Source organism: Odontesthes bonariensis, chromosome 3 (assembly GCF_027942865.1).
Source record: "Odontesthes bonariensis isolate fOdoBon6 chromosome 3, fOdoBon6.hap1, whole genome shotgun sequence".
In the NCBI taxonomy this organism is placed as follows: Eukaryota; Metazoa; Chordata; class Actinopteri; order Atheriniformes; family Atherinopsidae; genus Odontesthes; species Odontesthes bonariensis.
Genome location: NC_134508.1, coordinates 1221417 through 1240860, shown reverse-complemented (window position 1 = coordinate 1240860; position 19444 = coordinate 1221417). Strand labels below are relative to the sequence as shown.

General features: G+C 40.7%; 1 protein-coding gene across 1 annotated transcript in view; it reads right to left on the bottom strand.

The window, feature by feature from the left end:
• ccdc71 (coiled-coil domain containing 71) overlaps positions 1-18979 on the bottom strand; it is a 42825-nt gene extending 23846 nt beyond the window's left edge. The window contains exon 1 of the mRNA XM_075460051.1: positions 18875-18979. The gene's annotated coding sequence lies outside the window, so the exon portion shown is untranslated. The remainder of the gene's footprint in view (positions 1-18874) is intronic.
• Positions 18980-19444: the final 465 nt, after the last annotated feature.

Here is a 19444-nt window from a genome sequence, read left to right as displayed (position 1 = left end):
ATTTGTTTGTTCTATTTAAAGTGCAGTGAAATGACATGCTGTGAACTGGCACTATACAAAAAACACAAAATCTTTCTAATAATTTCAAGCAACACTTAAGAAATTAGCCAAGTTTTTGCTCTTTGTCTCCCCCTTCAGTTCTGGGATGTAACACCAGTGTCATAAAAACAAATCTCCGTGTCAGCCCTGCACATGTGCAGCTAGGGCTGCGCGGGAAAAAAATGATAACGATGGATCCCGAGGAATAACTTTTCCTCGTTAGAGACGGGAAACATGGTCGATATACTTTGATAGATTACATTCATCCATCTTTTGACAGATAACACGAACAGCCAATGACAACGAGAGTTGCGCCGCGCTGAACCAATCTCGTGGCTGGAATAGAGCCATGCTAGCAGCTAGTCGTGGCGTGTTTGTTTGATGACATCATTGATAAGAAGGGCCCGAAAAGTTTGGTGGTATGGAGGTATTTTGTTTCCAACAGGAAACAGAGTAGCGTGCACTGCAAATTATATCGAGCACATGTTCCGACAAAGACGTAGAACACCGCTAATCTGTTTCATCACCTGAAGCAGCGCCACCCGTTTGAGCACGGAGAATGCAAACTGTTACAAACACACCCGAAACAAAATCTGAGAGACACCGTGATATTACAAATGCAGCAGCTTATTGTATTGCAAAACAAATGCTACCAATAAGCACAGTGGAAACTAAGGGGTTCAAGTGGATGCTAAAAGTTATGGACCCGATATATATCGATATCGACCAATATAAAAAATAAATAAAATAGCGTGATATGACTTTTTCCCCATATCGCCCAGCCCTATGTACAGCCGTCAATGGGAATTTGTTGTCACGATAAGGCCAAAAAATTTGATCAAAAGCCCTTAACCCTTTAGGCGCCAAGATTGTTTTTTGAAAATACTGGATTTTGACATTAATATTTCCAAAGCTGGTGGCTGAAAGGGGGTTAAAGATAGATGCCTACTGTACATTAGAAAAATGTTGCCCATGATCCATAGTTTATGTGGGGTATGAAATTATTGATCTAATTTGCATATTATGACGTCATCAGGTGGCAGCCATTTTGAATCTCATTATGTTCAGGAAATATTGGAATTGAGTGATTATGAACTTGTGTATTTAAAACTTTTTTTTCTTTTTGTCTTTTTATCATCATCTATAATGATCAGGGAACAGGAAAGCAACAATAAAACAGAATAATATAGTAAAATATTACTGTATCATCATTACCATATAGTAGGAAAACATGTGAAAAGTTGCCTATATTTTTTCAGGAAATGGTGGATATTGACTTGATGTTTGAACTTATTTTCATTTTTCTGTCTTTTACCATCATTCATAAGGAGGAAACCAACAATAAAACAGGAGAAAGTGGTAAAATACTCTCATCATTAGGCTACCATAGGGTAGGAAAACACATGCAAGAAGTGGAAGACTTTGAATTGATTTTTTTTTTTTTAACCTGTTCAACCTTAGTCATGATGATCAGGAATGAGGAATACAATAATAAAACAAGTGGTAAAATGTCATCATATAGCAGGAACACACACTAAAACAGGTGACAACACATTGTGAAACGTGAAAACGGTGGTAAAAACTTGTCTCTCCAGGTGACACTTAATAATTTTTTAGAGTATGGTACCTCTCAAAACATGGCACAGCACAGACACCTACACCACACTGACGGCACCTGAACTTAGTCTGCCGACGACCTTTAGGCCGGGTACGGTCAGAGCAGACAGCACAGTCTGGTCTGTCATCAGCCTCACTGAGCCAGTGACGCTCAGTGAGTCTCTGTGGCATCTCTCCCCCCTCCACTGAAGGCCACGCTCGCCACTGCCACCCACCCCGTAAAAGCCAGATAAAGGGACAGAAGGAGTGTGTGTTTGTGCTTGAACATTGTGTGATCCGATGTCAGGATCATTGCGCTGGCGGATAGGCAAAGCTGGGTGGAGAGAGCGCATGCTAGAGATACCAGACCCACTTCTCCCACCCCTGATTCCTCGACCAACAGCTCTACGGACACTGCGACCGCGTTCCCCGCTACCACCCACTCCATTGAGGTTGGATAACGGCAGCGAATGAGTTGGAGTGTGTGTCTGTGCTTGGAGAACAGCCTCGCTTCGCATGCCGGCACCATTGCCTTCGGAAGTTTCACCGTGGGAAGCATGAGCGCTCGTCCGATCCTCCTCACGAGGTAAAAACTCTCCTTCGGAGTGGGCAAATAGCATGCTCAATACTTCCGCACGGTTCAACTTCTTACAAGCCATGGTGTTAAAAACTCACTAATAGTTCGCTGACAATAAAAATTCGACTCGCACGTTTCTACAGAAAAGCTCTGAATAACTGCTTCCGTACCTGAGCTCGCGCGGCTTTTTGCACTGCCTTATAAAGACACTGTGAACTACAAAATGACGTGAGCTTGGTCTTGTTTGAAAGGGTAACATGTTTGCCAACTAGTGGTAGGAGGACTGAACACCTTAAAGCCCGTTTAGTTTATCTACAGACTGTTTTGTTTATGCTGACGTAATGTCGCAATTCTGCAACTTTGGCGGTTAGAGGGTTAAAAATGCGAAATAGTGTGATGCAGGGATGGAAACTGTGGTATTGCAGCTTCATTCCTCTCTATTGTTATGCACCTTATGGCTTTGTTTTTTTTTGTTTTTTTGGGCTTTGTTTGCAGAAGCCAGCTTAACAACTATTGAAAATGGACCAAAAGAGAGGCTTTGTTGTAAAAAACAAAGGTAACATGCAACACTTTAAGAAAAACACCTTCAAAGTGACTGGAATCAACAATTAATTCAAGATAAAGGAATAAACTCGAGTTCCTTCCAGAAAAAGACCAGCTTTACGTTACATTGTGCAAGTCTTAATGCCCTCAATTCCTGGTAAAGGCGTACCTTTTCTTTGAAAAAGAAGTCCCTTTTTGCCCAGAGACAATGGCGTCACACCTTTCTCGTCGCTGTTGATTTGGCTTTCAGCCAGCATCCCGCCTACTGAATTCCTTTTGCCCAATTTTATTATCTCAGGCTACACCTGGCCGGTCTGAGCCAGTCCTTGTATGTACCAGACGGTTCCAGGAATTTTCTTCAAGTCTGGCTGAAGCTGTGAGGTCTGGTGTGCTTGGTATGTCTAAAGCCTTGTTTCCACTGTCAGTACGATTCGGGTCACTTCGTATCGGTCCGGTACGGTTCGGGTCGCTTTGGGGTCAGCTTGCGTTCCCACTGTACAAAGGGGATCCTCAGGTGCCGAAGCGTCACTACGTCGCTCGCTCCGAAGCTTCTTCGGCTTAACGCCACACCGGCTCGCGGTCCGGGTGAAACCACTCTCTGACATTTCTGCGGCAATCAGCTGGAAAACTTTTTGGTTTGGCCCAGCGCCATCGAGCTGCCGCTGCACCGCCTCCTCACCGACACCGGAGAGCAGAGCCTGGAACCGGTCCTGTGGGCTCGCTACCCCAAGCAGAAGGGCTACAGACATGGGAACCATGGGTTCCATGGTAACGGGTTCCATGGTAACGGGTTCCATGGGACCGGTATGCTTTCATGGTAGTGGAAACACTGAAACTGCACCGGACTGCATAGTGGAAACGGGCTTTAGGGCCCACTCAGACTGATAATAAGTCAGTTTATCACTCAGTGGGGTCACATGGCGCTGAAAGGATCGGATTATTGGCTCAATTACAATCAGACTGAGTTATTAAGTGCATGTAGACACCTTAATCTGACTAAGAACTGGATCGGATGGGATTCAGAGCCCGAGATAACTGGGTTGAAAGTCACTCTGAACCTGCTTATAGACGCTGAAGCACATGGTGAATCAGACTTTGCGTTCTGCTCATGCTCCAGATGTTTTCCCGGGGTCGTGACCCGGAAGTCAAAGGAGACGATATTCCTGTTGTTGTCGCCATCAGAAACAAACAAACTTATTAAAACCAGGCAAGGACCCGGTATTTCCTACCAGTTATCGTCCCATTTCTCTTATCAATGTTGATCTCAAAATAATTTGTAAAGCCCTCTCAAAAGCCCTCTATTTTCATAGAACCTCTAGCTGCAGCGATCAGGGAAACTACTGGTATTAAGGGTATAAAATGCAAGAACATACAACATAAAATCAGTCTTTATGCAGATGATGTGTTACTTTTTCTCCAGCATTCACAAACCTCCCTCTCGCAGGTTATTGAGTTGATAAACTCCTTCTCAAGGGTTTCAGATTATTCTATAAATTGGCTAAAATCTACAGCTCTTCCAATAAATTGCTCTTTTAACAATTCCCTTACTACACAACTGCAGTCAGGGAATATCACATAACTGGGTATCAATATTTATCCTAGACTGGCAGATTTAACGAAAATAAATCACATCCCACTTTTAAAGAAAGTTGGGGATGATCTTGCAAGATGGAAATCTCTACCCATATCTCTTATGGGAAGGGTAGCTTCAATTCAAATGATGGTTTTGCCTAGAATTAATTATTTATTCTCAATGATTCCAAAGAAACCATCATCTGATTGGTTTAGATCCCTAGACTCCTCTATCTCTAAATTTCTTTGGAAGGATAAACCCCCACGTATCAGCTTAAAAACATTACAGAAGACCAAAGATAAAGGAGGACTAGAGCTGCCTAACTTCTATCATTACTTCTTGGCCAATAGGTTACAATACATCTCAAAATGGATAAAACATAACCCTCTTGATGAATCCTGGTTAGACGTAGAACAGACACTATGCAACAATATAATGATTTCGGATCTTCCATTCATTAGTTCAAACATAAAACGCCATATATGTTTCACGAGCATCAATGTGAGCTCCTCTCTGACAGCATGGTGGGAGTTTCTTAAAATGATACAGTCTTCACTAATCCCATGCAAACGTACACCCATCTGGAACAACCCTGACATCCTACAATATAATAATATGATAAACCTTCCGGGTTGGGGGTGTAAAGGAATCAAATACCTGGAACACATATATGAGGAGATAGACTTCATTCCATTTAACAGATTAATAATACAATATGGGATGGACAAGACTAAATTTTTGGAATATCAACAAATTAAATCTATAATAAAACATAAATTTAAGTTCAATAAAACTAGGTTGGAAATACCATCAAGGGTATTAGAGTTCCTTAATCTTCAACCTCCCAAATTACTGTCAAAAATCTACAGGGCATTGTCTAACAGACGAATCAATATCCCTTCCCATTGTGAAATGGGAGACGGATCTGTCCGTCAACTTGGACCAAAACCTTTGGTCCCAGATATGTTTAAGAACTTTTAAAATGCTTAGAAATCCTAATTTACAATTGATACAATATAAAATTCTTCATAGAGTACACTATACAGGTCAACGGATGTTCAGGATGGGTTTTGCATCATCTAGCACTTGCTCGCAATGTACAGGCAATATACCAGATAATTACATCCATCCAATTTGGTTCTGTCCACCTGTCCAGAGGTTCTGGCACCTGATATGTGAAGACTTGTCAAAGTGTCTGAAATGTAAAATACCACCTCTCCATCAGTTTGCTTACTAGCCCATATAGATGACATGACCTTTGAGACAAAGTCAATTCACATGATTTGCACTGCCTTGTGTATTGCAAATAAAACTATACTTTTAAATTGGAAAAATAAAAAAATTCTTTGCATTAACCAATATAGAGACCTTTTGTTGGATCATATCAGTCTTGAGACAGCCTCTTCCTCCAAATTAGATCATTCTCTCTGGGCTCCTTTGATCGGTTCCATTACCTAGTGGGGGTGGGGAGTAGCCCCCGATCGCGCACTATGGGGCATGGTGGCCGTTTTTTTTTTGGGGGGGGGGGGGGGGGGGGTGCTGTTGCCATGCAGACACCTCTGACTGTGTAGAGACTGTATAGACATCCTTATGAGGCAGCCTATATACTAACAGAACTGCCCTCTCTGTCGTCACATGATTCTCAACACGATGGATGTGTATTTATGAGGGATCAGCAGAAATGGATCCATGGACATTGACAGCTGGTAAATGATAAGTCTGGTGATATTTTGTACCTCATTTGACGACAGCATAATCTCATAATGAATTAATTTTAGTTTTTTTTTTGTTTGTTTTAAATTGGGCTTATTTCGGGAGTGGTCAGACCAAGAAGTAAATATACATTAAAGCTTGGGGACTTTTATTTTTTCTATTTTTATTTTATTATTTTATTTTTTTGCGGGGCTTGAGATAACGAAGCAATGTGGATGTAATGATATCGTGTTTTCTAATTCATGGCGTGCACGTCATGCAAGATTGAAACAATAGCATTTATTGTCTTCACGGTAAAAGGGGTGGTGTATAAAATGTAACTGTAACATATTGTATAATAAAAAAAAATAAAAAAAAGATGGCGCTGCTAAATGCCCACTCTATTGCAAACAAACAAACAAAAAAACAAACAAACAAAAGAAAGAAACAAACAACGCGATGGAGAATGCTCCGTTGGGCATCGAGTTTGTGCAACAAGCAGCTCATCACAGAGCAAATGTAGAGGGACGTAGCTTCATCTGGCTCTGCGTTCTCCATCTTTCTCCAATGCCTGAGTTTGTTGTTGTTGTTGGTGGTGAAGAGGTCAACAGGAAGTGGCTCTATTAGCAACAGCTGGAATGGGTACAGCGCCACCTATCATACCGGGGTATGACACGCTTTGTGCCTCTGATCCCATTCATTCACCGCCATATATCCAAGGATAATCCTTGCTCAAATAACGAGCTTAACCCAACTATAATCGAATTAATCTCACCATGTAACCCCACTGACTGTTCTTCGACTAAGCTTTGCTATTGGCTTGGGTCAACAGTTCATAGCGTGACCTCACAGCCATTTTTTGGGGGTGGGGCCACAGAAGAATTTAACACCGTAAATTGAATTACGAGAATCAAACAGAAGTAGCCGGACAGTTTTTTTTTAGAAGCATGAACGAGCATTAATAGTATGTTTGGAGAAGCCAGACCTAATTAATGCTTTGCACCACACTGAGATGGTCCAAAGCTGAGATACACAAGCTCAGCACAGACATTTACTCTAAACTCTAAAGCAGTTTGTTACCACAACTCGCTCATCTAGTCAACGTCTCTGTTACATTTCCAAAGGCCTTAAAAACCGCTGTCATTAAGCCTCTTCTAAAGAAGAGCAGTCTGATGCCACAGTACTGAACAACTACCGGCCCATATCAAACCTGCCATTCTTAGGCAAAGTCCTAGAAAAAGTTGTATACCAACAGCTTAGTGACTTTCTCCTGTCTAACAATGCTTTTGATACTTTCCAATCAGGCTTTAGGCCCCACCACAGCACTGAGACAGCTCTGATCAAGGTGACAAACGACATCCGCCTGAACACAGATGCAAGTAGAGTCACAGTCTTAGTTCTGCCTTTGACAGAGTTGACCATGCGATCTTATTACAGAGGTTACAGGACTAGGTGGGAATCTCTGGTCATGCCTTAAACTGGTTCAGACTAATACGGCCATATTAGTCCAGTGCTCAGGTCTCTGCACTGGCTTCCTGTCGCTCAGAGAATAGACTTTAAAACAGCTCTGCTTGTGTACAAGTCTCTTCACGGTCGAGTACATCTCTGACATGTTAGAGCCACATGAACCAACTCGAACTCTGAGGACCTCAGGGAGGGTTACCTGCACTCTTCGCTTTTAATTAATTTTAATAATTATTACTTTTTAGGTTCTATGGAATTGTTTTATTTGCATTTTGTGATTTTATGTAGCTGTAAAGCACTTTGAATTGCCTTGTGTACAAATTGTTCTCTACAAATGAACTTTCCTTGCCTACTCTGAAAGGACCTCTGGTGACTAAAGCCAAAAAAATAAATAAATAAATAAAATAAATCCCAAAAAAAGCATTCAACATCACTTTGAAACAGCAGAAAAGTAGGAAAATGAAGGAAATCTGGCCACAAGATTCGCAGTACCAACATGATGACTGGTGATATCATATTACAAGCCGTATCCACTTAACTTTTTATTAAAAACTGCCAACGACAACGAACTGTATCAGGTAACAAACTTCTAATTTCTCCCGTTGACAGTTTAAACGGTGAGGAAGAAAATCTTACAGCAGCAAAGGAGCAGCTGGACGAGATTTCTAGCAGTAAAAAAAACGAACCCTTCCAGCCCCTCCAGAGACAGCAACACAATCCATAAAACCGATCCCCTTTCCACCTGGTATGAACATGTGATCTGTACCTGGATGGCATTCAAACAGCTTTGAATCTTAACATTTAATTTAATCAAGTAGAGATAAATTAGTCGGGCCGATTTAACTCCATTTGAAGATCTCATCAATAGCCTCATTAAAGTGGCTTATGTGGAGCAGTGCTCTGGATTTCCTGCAGGTATTTGCTTGATGCCTTTTTGGTTTTCTTTAAAAAAAGGTCCCATATCAAAGCCATTTTCATCAAATTAACCAAGTCGTGTATGTCTCCAGAATGTGTCTAAAGGGGGCAGCTAAAAAAAAAAAAAAAAAACAGGGCACAAAAATAACACCACAGATCCTTGAGTAGGTCACCCTTTTATAACTAGTTTTCAGTCTTGTCCAGAGAAGCTATTTTATAGAGTGTGTAGCCTTAAACAAAGCTCTCTACAACCCTTCCAATGAGAGTTCAGTGAGCAACAGGAATAGGAAAACAAAAGTTTAATGAAATTGTCATTATTTCCTGTGTTGTTCCACACAAATTTACCAGTTATGAGTTTGTAGTCTGACTCTTATATCGTAGCTTAAGTTCCACCATGAGTTAACGAAACGCCTCTCCTAAAACTACATTTTGCCATGCGATTGGTGAGTTTTACAAGCCTCAGACAGGGGACCTGCTGTGGCAGACTGTGCTGAATATCAGTCAGCCGGACGCTGCTGAACACGCCGACTCTTGCGTCATTGGAGAGCTAATAGGGGAGTCTACAGATTTGTTGTCACTGTACGAAGTCGACAAACGTTACCTATCCCAAAGTAAAATCCAAAAATACTTCCAAACAGATCTTCTCTGTTTGTTTAATGTTGCGATTGTTCGATTGGCATTAACCACAACAGACAGCCTTATACGTCAGATTATTGTTGAATACTAGGGGTGGGACTAGAGATGGCAATCGAAAACCGGTTCTTGTTGAGAACCGGTTCCCAGTGTTTCAATTCCTTGGAATCATTTTGCAATTTTGCAAACGATTCCCTTATCGATTCCAGTGGGCACGAATGACGAGTCCAGCGCAGCCAGCAGCCAACAGTAAACATGGCGCCCAAGCGGTACAAACGCTCCAAAGTTTGGTTACACATCCCAAAAAAAGACGACAACAGGGCAACTTGCAAAGTGAATATTTCACCAAAGGGAGGAAATACTACCAACATGCAATAACTATGAATGAATGTCGTGTTTTCAATCCGCTCCGGACTAACGTTGGTGAATCTGAACCCAGCAACGTTAGCAATGTTAGCAACGTTAGCATGTCCTCGGCTAACACTGCAGGTAACTAACTAACAAACACTGCCTATCATGTTAGCTCCATTTGCCTGATTGTAAAAGCTGCTGTTAGTAACGGTTAAGGTTAAATGAATGCCTTCTCAGGCATTACATTTAGATGAAATCATGAGAGACAGAGCCTGACTGGCTCAGAGCCAGAGGCTGGTGGTACTACCCCCAGTTCACCTCTACCTCCAGCTTCTCCTTTCACCAGAGCAGGAAGAGTTAAATTACCCAGGCCAGGATAGACCAATGTGGACCTCACCGTTGTTGGGTTTGTGAGGTCACGACTCGTGTTACTTCTACACTAAACAAAGTTGATGCTAATCGACCGGTTTGTTGTCCTTTTTCTCCAAATGAGAATCGATAAGGGAACCGACAAAGAACCGAATCGTTAAGCAGAATGGAAAATGGAATTGCAATCGTAAAAATCTTATCAGTTCCCATCCCTGGGTGGGACGATATGCTTTGGTCACGATTCGATTTGTATCACGATTCTTGATAACTGCGATTCGATATAATCAGTAATTGCAATTTTCTTCCTCCTTAAAAAAACAAACAAGTTGAATCATACACTTCTAGAATGAATGTCGTTCCCGTAAACGATGCACATCAGTCTGTGTCAGTCAGTCCAGCAGCTGACATTTATTTCAGACAAAAAGAGGTTTTTTTAAAGTTTACAGTTACAAAATGAATGGAAATGTCCACACAGCACAAATGTGGGCTAGTTTTAACATGACTTAATGTAATGAATTGATGAAGTTTTTCTGGACAAGGATATGACGTAATATAATCGATTCAGGGGAGAAAAATCGATTTTTAAAATCATCCCATAAATAAATAAATAAATAAATAAATAAAAAAAAAAAACGCGATATGTACATGAATCGATTTTTTCGCCCACCCCTATTTAATACCGCCATTACACTTCTGCATATGTGCATGCTGGTTAGTTAGCATTCAACTTAAAGCAATGCACTGATACTTAAGGCCTCGGTATGCTTCTCCGTCGCTATCCGTCAATCCGACTCCGTGGTCACTAAACCTTTCGAAGTTCTCCGTCGGGATGTCGGATACCCGAGGCAGTTCCCCTCCCGATCAGCAGGCGGCGCTACGTTAGACGACCCAATCTCTTACGTCTGTGGTGAAAGTGGCTGATCGATGGTTCACCTTCCGGCTCCGTTCCTCACAGTGAACGATGGCGACCGACAGAGAAAGACTGTTGTTGGAGTCGGAGCTTGTTGATGTTGAAATGCAAAATAATTCTGACCAAATGTTGGCCGGCACACAGTAAACTCTTTCAAAAATGGCGGCGTTGTTGTTCTGAGAGGAAGGAGCTAAACCGGAACGGTCGACGGGTAGGTAGGAATTTTGGCCAACGCACGCCAAAATTTTGGCTCTCTGTAGACGACCATAAATCAGGCTTTAGGGTGTTGCAATGACTGAGAATGACCAACTTAGAACCGGCTTTAGCACCTGCCCAGAACCAACACTGGAAACTCTTTGGTCAAAAACAGAAATGTTGACTTCCAACGATTAAACAGAAGTCAGAATAAAGCAGAATTAATTTTTGAGTCCTCTGTCCCACAAAAATATATATATAATTAACCAACCAGACATGTATTACTGATTAAAAGTGGCACCAAATATATGAAATTACATTAAAAAAAAAAAAAAAAAAGTTCTCCAAGATACTGACAGCATGTCTGCTGAGGACACTGATTAACAGATCTCAGATCAGCTTAACTGAACCACTCTGATGAGGCTGTGGGGGCCCACCATCTTAGCCTCCCTTGACCCAATTTCCCCCGGTACTACAATAGTTTGGGGGGGTTTGTTAGAGGAGTGATGGAAGTGGTCACATTTACAACCACTCATTCGTAGCATTACTCTATTGATGTTCTGCAATATCCACACCCTGTTTTATTAAAAATCTACAAAAGAAAAAAGTTCAATACGCCCAATTTCTTAGTGTTAAAAAGAAACAATAAGAGTTAATAGTGTGAAAAGTTTAAAACATGTTAAAAAAAAAGTGAAATAATGTTTAATAACTAGGATTTAAAATACCAAAAATAATCCTGATTATAATTTCTGCCACAGTCATGCAGCCAGAATTGGAAGTTTAATGGGAATCTTACCAAGCTACTTTATTCTACTAGACCCAGAATAAAAACACAACACACGTACATTAACAACTCAATTCAGCAACTCTAAAAACCCAATATAAACTTCAGCTTCAGCTTATCACCCTTTCCTAAAACACACAAGTTGATTCCTGCCTTAAAAATCCTGCTAGCAGACCTTACCAAACTAAAGTAAACTTATGGGTGACTCATGAATATTGCGATTGCTCAAACTGTAAGCCACCAGCTGAAATCCGCCCCATTTGTTCTAAAACCAATCATAATTCACATCCACATGCAAAGCAAACTGTTTTTACAAGACCCATATTCAGGTAAAAAAAAATCAAGACCAATCCGTCCAATTAAATGTAGCTGAAAAACAACCAGCAGCTAACATGAAGGACCGAGGCAAAAATTATCATTGCGACTTGATGTGTTTTGTGGATTATAAACAGTGTGGAAATGAGATACACTTTCCTGAACTTTACACATTGTGTAAAAAGACAACACATCAAAACAATACTAACCTCTATTCTATACCGAGAGGACACAAAAGGCGTAACAATTACCTTACAGAAAGAATTAGCTTGCAGCTTCAGCTGGACAATAGTCACATTTCTGTTCCTTTTGAAAGGTCATAAAAGAAATGTGAACTAGACATGTTTCCATTGTCTGGTTTGAAGAGAATAACCTAGGCTGCATTGTGTCGCAAAAAGGTTGGCAGTACAGACTACATTGCTAGAGAATCCAATTCAATAGAAGAAGTAGTTGAAAAAACATCAAGAGAAGAAATAAGAGAAGTATTCTTAAGGAATCGCTATCATCTCTGGGAATATCTGGGATATTATATCATATCTGGGAAGGCGTACGTCCGTCGCTGAGTTTATCATTTGTCAGCTCAGACCAGAAACAGCTCTTGAGTCACAAATTGCATCTGACCTGGCAAAGATCAACATGTTGCACGGTAACTAGGGTTGCAAAATTCCCGGAATTTTCAAAGACGGAAACTTTCCATGGGAATTAACGGGAATAAACTGTGAATTTTCAAAATTGAAGGTTGGCTCTTCTAGGGAACTTAATTATAGTTGAGGAAAGTATATTTTAGCATAATCATGACTTGAATCTGAGGCCCGTGCACATGGTGCACATTTTTGGATGGGGGGGTTTAGGGGATGGGTAATATTGAACCCAACACTCCTGTTTTTGTTCATCCATGAAACAAGTAATTAGAACGTGTTCTACTCTACTTACAAATAAATCTGTTGAAATATCTGTTGAAAACATTTTGTATGGATGTTTTCTTATGACTTCTGTTTATATTTATGCTTGGATATAATATATTCCCAGTTAGTTCTCCTAAATTCCCATTAGTTCCCATAATTCCCATGGAAAGTTTCCAATATGGAATATATCCAAAATTCCCAAGCTTAACTTCCCATGGAAACTTTCCGGAAACTTTCCGCCCCTTTGCAACCGTAACGGTAACAGGTAAAAAAAACTCCTTCACATATCCAAAACACAACAATGGCAACCTGAACACCGTCTCCACCTTATCAAATGTTGCGTAATATACAGTAAAACGATCAGACAAGTTTCCATTAACCAGTTAGAGGCGACTATACTAGGCTCCATAGTTTGTGATAAGGTGATGGTATAGGCCAACTTATGGCCGTAATCAACAGTAAATGAGGTCTCAAATCAAATGCAACAAAAAAATAAACCCTTCCTGTACCTCGTTTATATACAAGTGAAGGTCATCGCCAAATAACATTTTGTATTTCCTTGGAAAATGTATATTAATCTATCGAACCGTGTGGTGGTTTGGACCGTTTCCTTATAGCAAGAAGGTTTAAGGTTCTGATCCTGGTCAGGGTCTTTCTGTGTGGAGTTTCTATGTTCTCCCAGTGTTCATGAGGGTTAACCAGGTGTGCGCAAATATGCTTTTTTTTGTCTCTGTGTTGGCCCTGTGGACTGGAAACCTTTTCAGTGTCTTTTTCCCCAATGGGAAACCTACCTGCAACCCTAAATTGGAATAAGTACGAATCGAAAATGGACGGATAGATAAAACCAAAATGTTCCTAGGATGTTGCTAAGCCTGTTTAACCAATCCAGACAAAAGTGTAAAAAGTGCAATGTAAGAGTACAGAACAAATTCTGTTGGATTTCAAGATTCTTTAATGCCATGTACCATGCAACATCATGCGTCAATGGCAATGAAATTGGCGTGCTTGGTGTCATCTCAATTTGCGCAGTTTAGCCAGTTCAATCCCCTTGTTTTGTAACCATATTAATATCCTAGGAGTTTCATCACAAAATGCTGGAAGCTTGGAATGCATTTCTTTTTCTTTTCAACCCAGGAGTAAACACTATAGAGCAATTTTCAGTCAAATGAGCCAACTTGAAACAAATCTACCAAGATAATGTGGAAACCAGATTGCAAGCTGCCGCCTCGCGCATTGAAGTAAAAGGGCACCCACCAAAGAACTTTTACATGCTTTCGCATGCAAATTTCAATCCAACTTGGGGTCACCGAGCGGCACAGTAGCAGCATTCTGAGCCATAGGTGGAAAAAAAGTATGCCAGATTCTTAAACATTGGCTCCCCCTATGACATGCACATCTATCCACGTGAATTTGTTTACTTGCTTTACAAGCTGACAAAGACACCCCCAAAAGCCACCAAGTATGTCAAGAGACATGGCAGGGTAATGTTACAGAACTTAAGAATAAAACTGCGTCTTTATATACTATGATTCATGTGATGAACAACTCTGCTCACAAAAATACAAAAATAAATTTTCTGTCAGCCACAATACAGAGCACTGAAGTAAATGTCCAGAGTATACAAACATATTTTTCATTAGTTTCATGACAGGAATTCCCCAAAGCATCACTCTACTATGATTTACAGCCTTTATAAAGTTCAGTCTGGGACATAATTCAATTAAGGACTTAGTCTCCATCTCCAGTACTTCAAGAGAAACCCCTTCAAAGTTATTGGCCCTGCCCTTTTCTTGAAAATAAAGTAGTCAGTTTTAGCCCAGCGGTAATGGTGTCACACTCAATCTTTTTACCCCATTGATCGTCTTCCAGCCAGCACCCCAGTTTATCTTATGGTGTTAGGCTGCTCCTTTTTCGGGCAAGATGGTATGTATTTGAGGCATCTCCCGACATATTCTGTGTCCACCATGATCTCTGGATCACATCATACGCCATTTTTCAAAAAGAATATTTATTGAGCATTAGCATATATGCTCGGTTTAGTGAAATACAATTCCATCATGATTTGATATTTTTGATCATATCTGCAAGTTATTTTAATGTAGTATTTTACTTCATGATAATAATATAGTAAACAGTGAGATTTTAGTTTTTACTTCTACATAGAGTAGAAGGGGGAAATTATCTTTATCGTATTCTTCTTCAAAATTTAAACCCGTATGTCGGCAACTTCAACGAAGTAGCCAAGCAAAGCAAATGCAACAGAATAAGAGAACAAATGTTAGCAACAATTAGAAAACATTTTTAATTCGCAAGTAATTCTTATAGTGTTTCAAATGTCAAAGAGGAGCCTTCGCCATTTCTTTTCAAGTTAGCATGCAAGTCCAGTGTCGTTGTATAGAAAGACAGCCGCTTTGTATCAAGTCAACAAACAGCCTTTGTTCACCGTTATACAATTTAGAGTGTAAATTAGTAAATACTTCCAAAATCCCGCTTCTCAGAGTATTTAGAATTTTAATTTCCTTCTTAGAACGCTATGCATGCTAGTTTCTTCAATTCCCGTAGCAGTGTTAAAAACATTAGCCTCTTTTTTACTGTATCTCCCCCTGCTGGGTGAGTAGGTACATTGCAACGCCCCCTTGCTAGTAAGGTGTAAAATGTAGGACTATTCCCGTAAGTTTAGACCAAATGTCTTGGGTGAGCAACACTAGCACGCTCAGTTGAAAAGTGTTTTTTTTTTGGATCCTGATCCTGTACTATTACCACAGCAACTTCTCTGAATATCAGACATGCTTCTTTTGAACAAGATGATATCCAGTCAAATTACTTACAGATATTTCACTTGTCTCACGATTTAATAACAAAGAGCCTTTTTTAAAAATATATTTTTGATGGGCCGAGTCCTTTTCATTCGGAGATTTCGCAAGCTGAATTGAGATCAACCAAGGACCGTTTCCAGCCCATATTTTACCCAATGGGCATATCATAACCTACCATTTAGATTGTTCTGTTGCTTTCAATATATTATAACTGATTAAAATATACATTTTTAAACTTAATCAAAAATGAACAAACTACAAAGTTCCAGTTCTGTTTTGACCGCTAGAGCACTGGCTACAGAACTGAAAAACTGGTCCTTCACCAGCATCAACTTTTTGATTAAAGTGATAGAATGACAAAGATCAATTGTAGCTCTGGCTGTGGGAAACTAAACCAATTGTTATACTTGTGTTTATGCTCATCATTCTTGCCCTCACAAAAGCTGTTGCTCAGGCGCTTTGACATTTTACTTACTGTACGACTTCTTCCGAAGCTATTCTTGTTGTGTCGGAGCACAATTGGCTCAGCAGCAACACACAACGTTTAGAAAAATTACAATGAGCCCAGCGCTCCTGAAGCGCTATGTAACGGCAGCACTTGACAAACGCGATTCATTTTCAAACCCTTTAGGAGCTAGCTTGCTGATACACCAGCGCAGTAGTTTAATATATTTATGCTTTTCTGGCTAGCATCGTCTCTCTTCGTAAATAACGTGTGCCACTAAAATTTCCAGGACAGCAAGCCCACACGATAAGCAACATCTAACGTTTAGAAAAATTACAATGAGCCCAGTGCTCCTGAAGCGCTATGTTAACAGTTGGTGGCATGGTGCTTACGCTACAGTTTGCTCGTGTAATGACCAATGCGAAGAGCAGAATTGCAGCTTTAGCTAGAACCAACTTGAACCCGCAAAGCAAAGTACAGGCTAGCTAACAAGGGAATAACGTAGACTGCGCGCGTGTTCCAGAGTTTGGTTCTCCAAACACGATAAATTGCTTCATGTAACGTTTTCGTCACGAAATTCATCTGACTGACTTATATTGATTATTATATATTTGTGCTTTTCTGGCTAGCATTGTCTCTCTTTGTAAACAACATGTGTGCCACTAAAATTTCCAGGACAGCGAGCCCACACGATAAGCAACACCCAAAAAAAACAGACAAAATAACATTTGCTGGTTTAAAAGAATAAAGAAGCCTCGAAATGTTAAACAATACAGTCAGCAAAGCAAAGTACAGGCTAGCTAACAAGGGAATAACGTACACTGCGCGCATGTTCCACGTAATCTAATAATAATAGTCAGAGTTTGGTTCTCCAAACAAGATAAATTGCTTCATGTAACGTTTTCGTCACGAAATTCTTCTGACTGACTTATATTGATTATTTTTGTCGCTAGTTATTTTTTCTATGTTGCGTTTGCCTATTTGTAAGCAAAAGTCACATTTTAAAAAGTAAAAATTTCCAAAGAAAGATCTGTAACCCTAGCGCTGTAACTGTTTTGGTCTAAAAAAGGGGTCCAATTGGGGCTAACGGCAGCACTTGACAAACGCGATTCATTTTCAAACCCTTTCGGAGCTAGCTTGCTGATATACCAGCACAGTAGTTTAATATATTTATGCTTTTCTGGCTAGCATTGTCTCTCTTCGTGGACAACATGTGTGCCACTAAAATTTCCAAGACAGCAAGCCCAAACAATAAGCAACATCTAACATTTAGAAAAATTACAATGAGCCCAGTGCTCCTGAAGCGCTATGTTAACAGTTGGTGGCATGGTGCTTACGCTACAGTTTGCTCGTGTAATGACCAATGCGAAGAGCAGAATTGCAGCTTTAGCTAGAACCAACTTGGACCCGCAAAGCAAAGTACAGGCTAGCTAACAAGGGAATGAAGTAGACTGCCCGCGTGTTCCACGTAATCTAATAATAATAGTCAGAGTTTGGTTGTCCAAACAAGATAAATTGCTTCATGTAACGTTTTCATCACGAAATTCTTCTGATTAATTATTTTTGTCGCTAGTTATTTTTTCTATGTTGCGTTTGTCTATTTGTAAGCAAAATTCACAGTTTTAAAAGTAAAAATTTCCACAGAAAGATCTGTAACCCTAGCGCTGTAACTGCTTTGGTCTAAAAAAAAAGGGTCCAATTGGGGCTAACGGCAGCACTTGACAAACGCGATTCATTTTCAAACCCTTTCGGAGCTAGCTTGCTGATATACCAGCACAGTAGTTTAATATATTTATGCTTTTCTGGCTAGCATTGTCTCTCTTCGTAAACAACATGTGTGCCACTAAAATTTCCAGGACAGTAAGCCCACACAATAAGCAACATCTAACGTTTAGAAAAATTACAATGAGCCCAGTGCTCCTGAAGCGCTATGTTAACAGTTGGTGGCACGGTGCTTACGCTACAGTTTGCTCGTGTAATGACCAATGCGAAGAGCAGAATTGCAGCTTTAGCTGGAACCAACTTGGACCCGACCGTAGCGCTGTAACTGTTTTGGTCTAAAAAAGGGGTCCAATTGGGGCTAACGGCAGCACTTGACAAACGCGCTTCATTTTCAAACCCTTTAGGAGCTAGCTTGCTGATATACCAGCGCAGTAGTTTAATATATTTATGCTTTTCTGGCTAGCATTGTCTCTCTTCGTAAACAACATGTGTGCCACTAAAATTTCCAGGACAGCAAGCCCACACGATAAGCAACATCTAACAAAACAGACGAGATAACATTTGCTGGTTTAAAAGAACAAAGAAGCCTCGAAATGTTAAACAATATAGTCAGCAAAGCAAAGTACAGGCTAGCTAACAAGGGAATAACGTACACTGCGCGCGCGTTCCACGTTCTGCGGCTCTCGCGCGCCCCCTATCCGCACGCGCCAGTGTGACTCAGTACCTTTCCTGCGCACTTTAACCGGGAACAAACGTTCCCGTGGCCGTTGCAACTTTAACAGGTTTAGAAGCAGTAGAAGGAGACGTCGCCATTTTTCATTTGGACTTGTTATAACTGCCAGCTTCAAGCTATGGTCGTCAAACACACTAGAACCCAGCAATCTTTCCTCTGTCTGAGCAGTTTTAAGGGCTGCCTCAGCCCCTTCCAACCGACCGACCCGCCGGCCGGGCCGCTGGGCGGGCCGCCGCTCGCCGCTCACCACCCGCAGCGTTTACCGACCCATAAACGAGACGCAAAAAGCGGTTTTACCTTTTAACGGCGCTGCCTCGGCATCCTCCGGTCGTCGCCGTGTCGACGCTCCACGGTAAAATGGCTGCAACAACAGCGGTGTGGATGACAGACCAGTGAGAAGAGGCGGAGGCTGCCGGGGAGGGGAGACGGGAGGCGGGCTCAGTTAACCCCGCCGAGGGGTGGGGGTGGGGAAAGGGTACAAGTGGCTGAAAAATCTTTAAACGAGGCTAAAAACGAAATCCCCCAAAGGAATCACAAGAGAATAATAATAATAATAAATAAAAAAAACACAACTAACTTGTCAGAACACAGCTAATAATTTGACTGTAAACGGTCTCCATGGAAACGCAAAAAATCTGAGTGCGACGTGACGTCACGACTGGGCGTGGCTAAATTGTATTTTTGTGTTTCGCCCACTTAAAAACTTTTGACTAGGCAAGGCAAGGCAATTTTATTTATAGAGCACAATTCGTACACAAGGCAATTCAAAGTGCTTCACAGCTAAATAAAATCACAAGAAGGCAATAAAATTATTAAAAAATCATTAGGAAAATAAAATAAATAATAATAATAATAAATAGAAAAAAA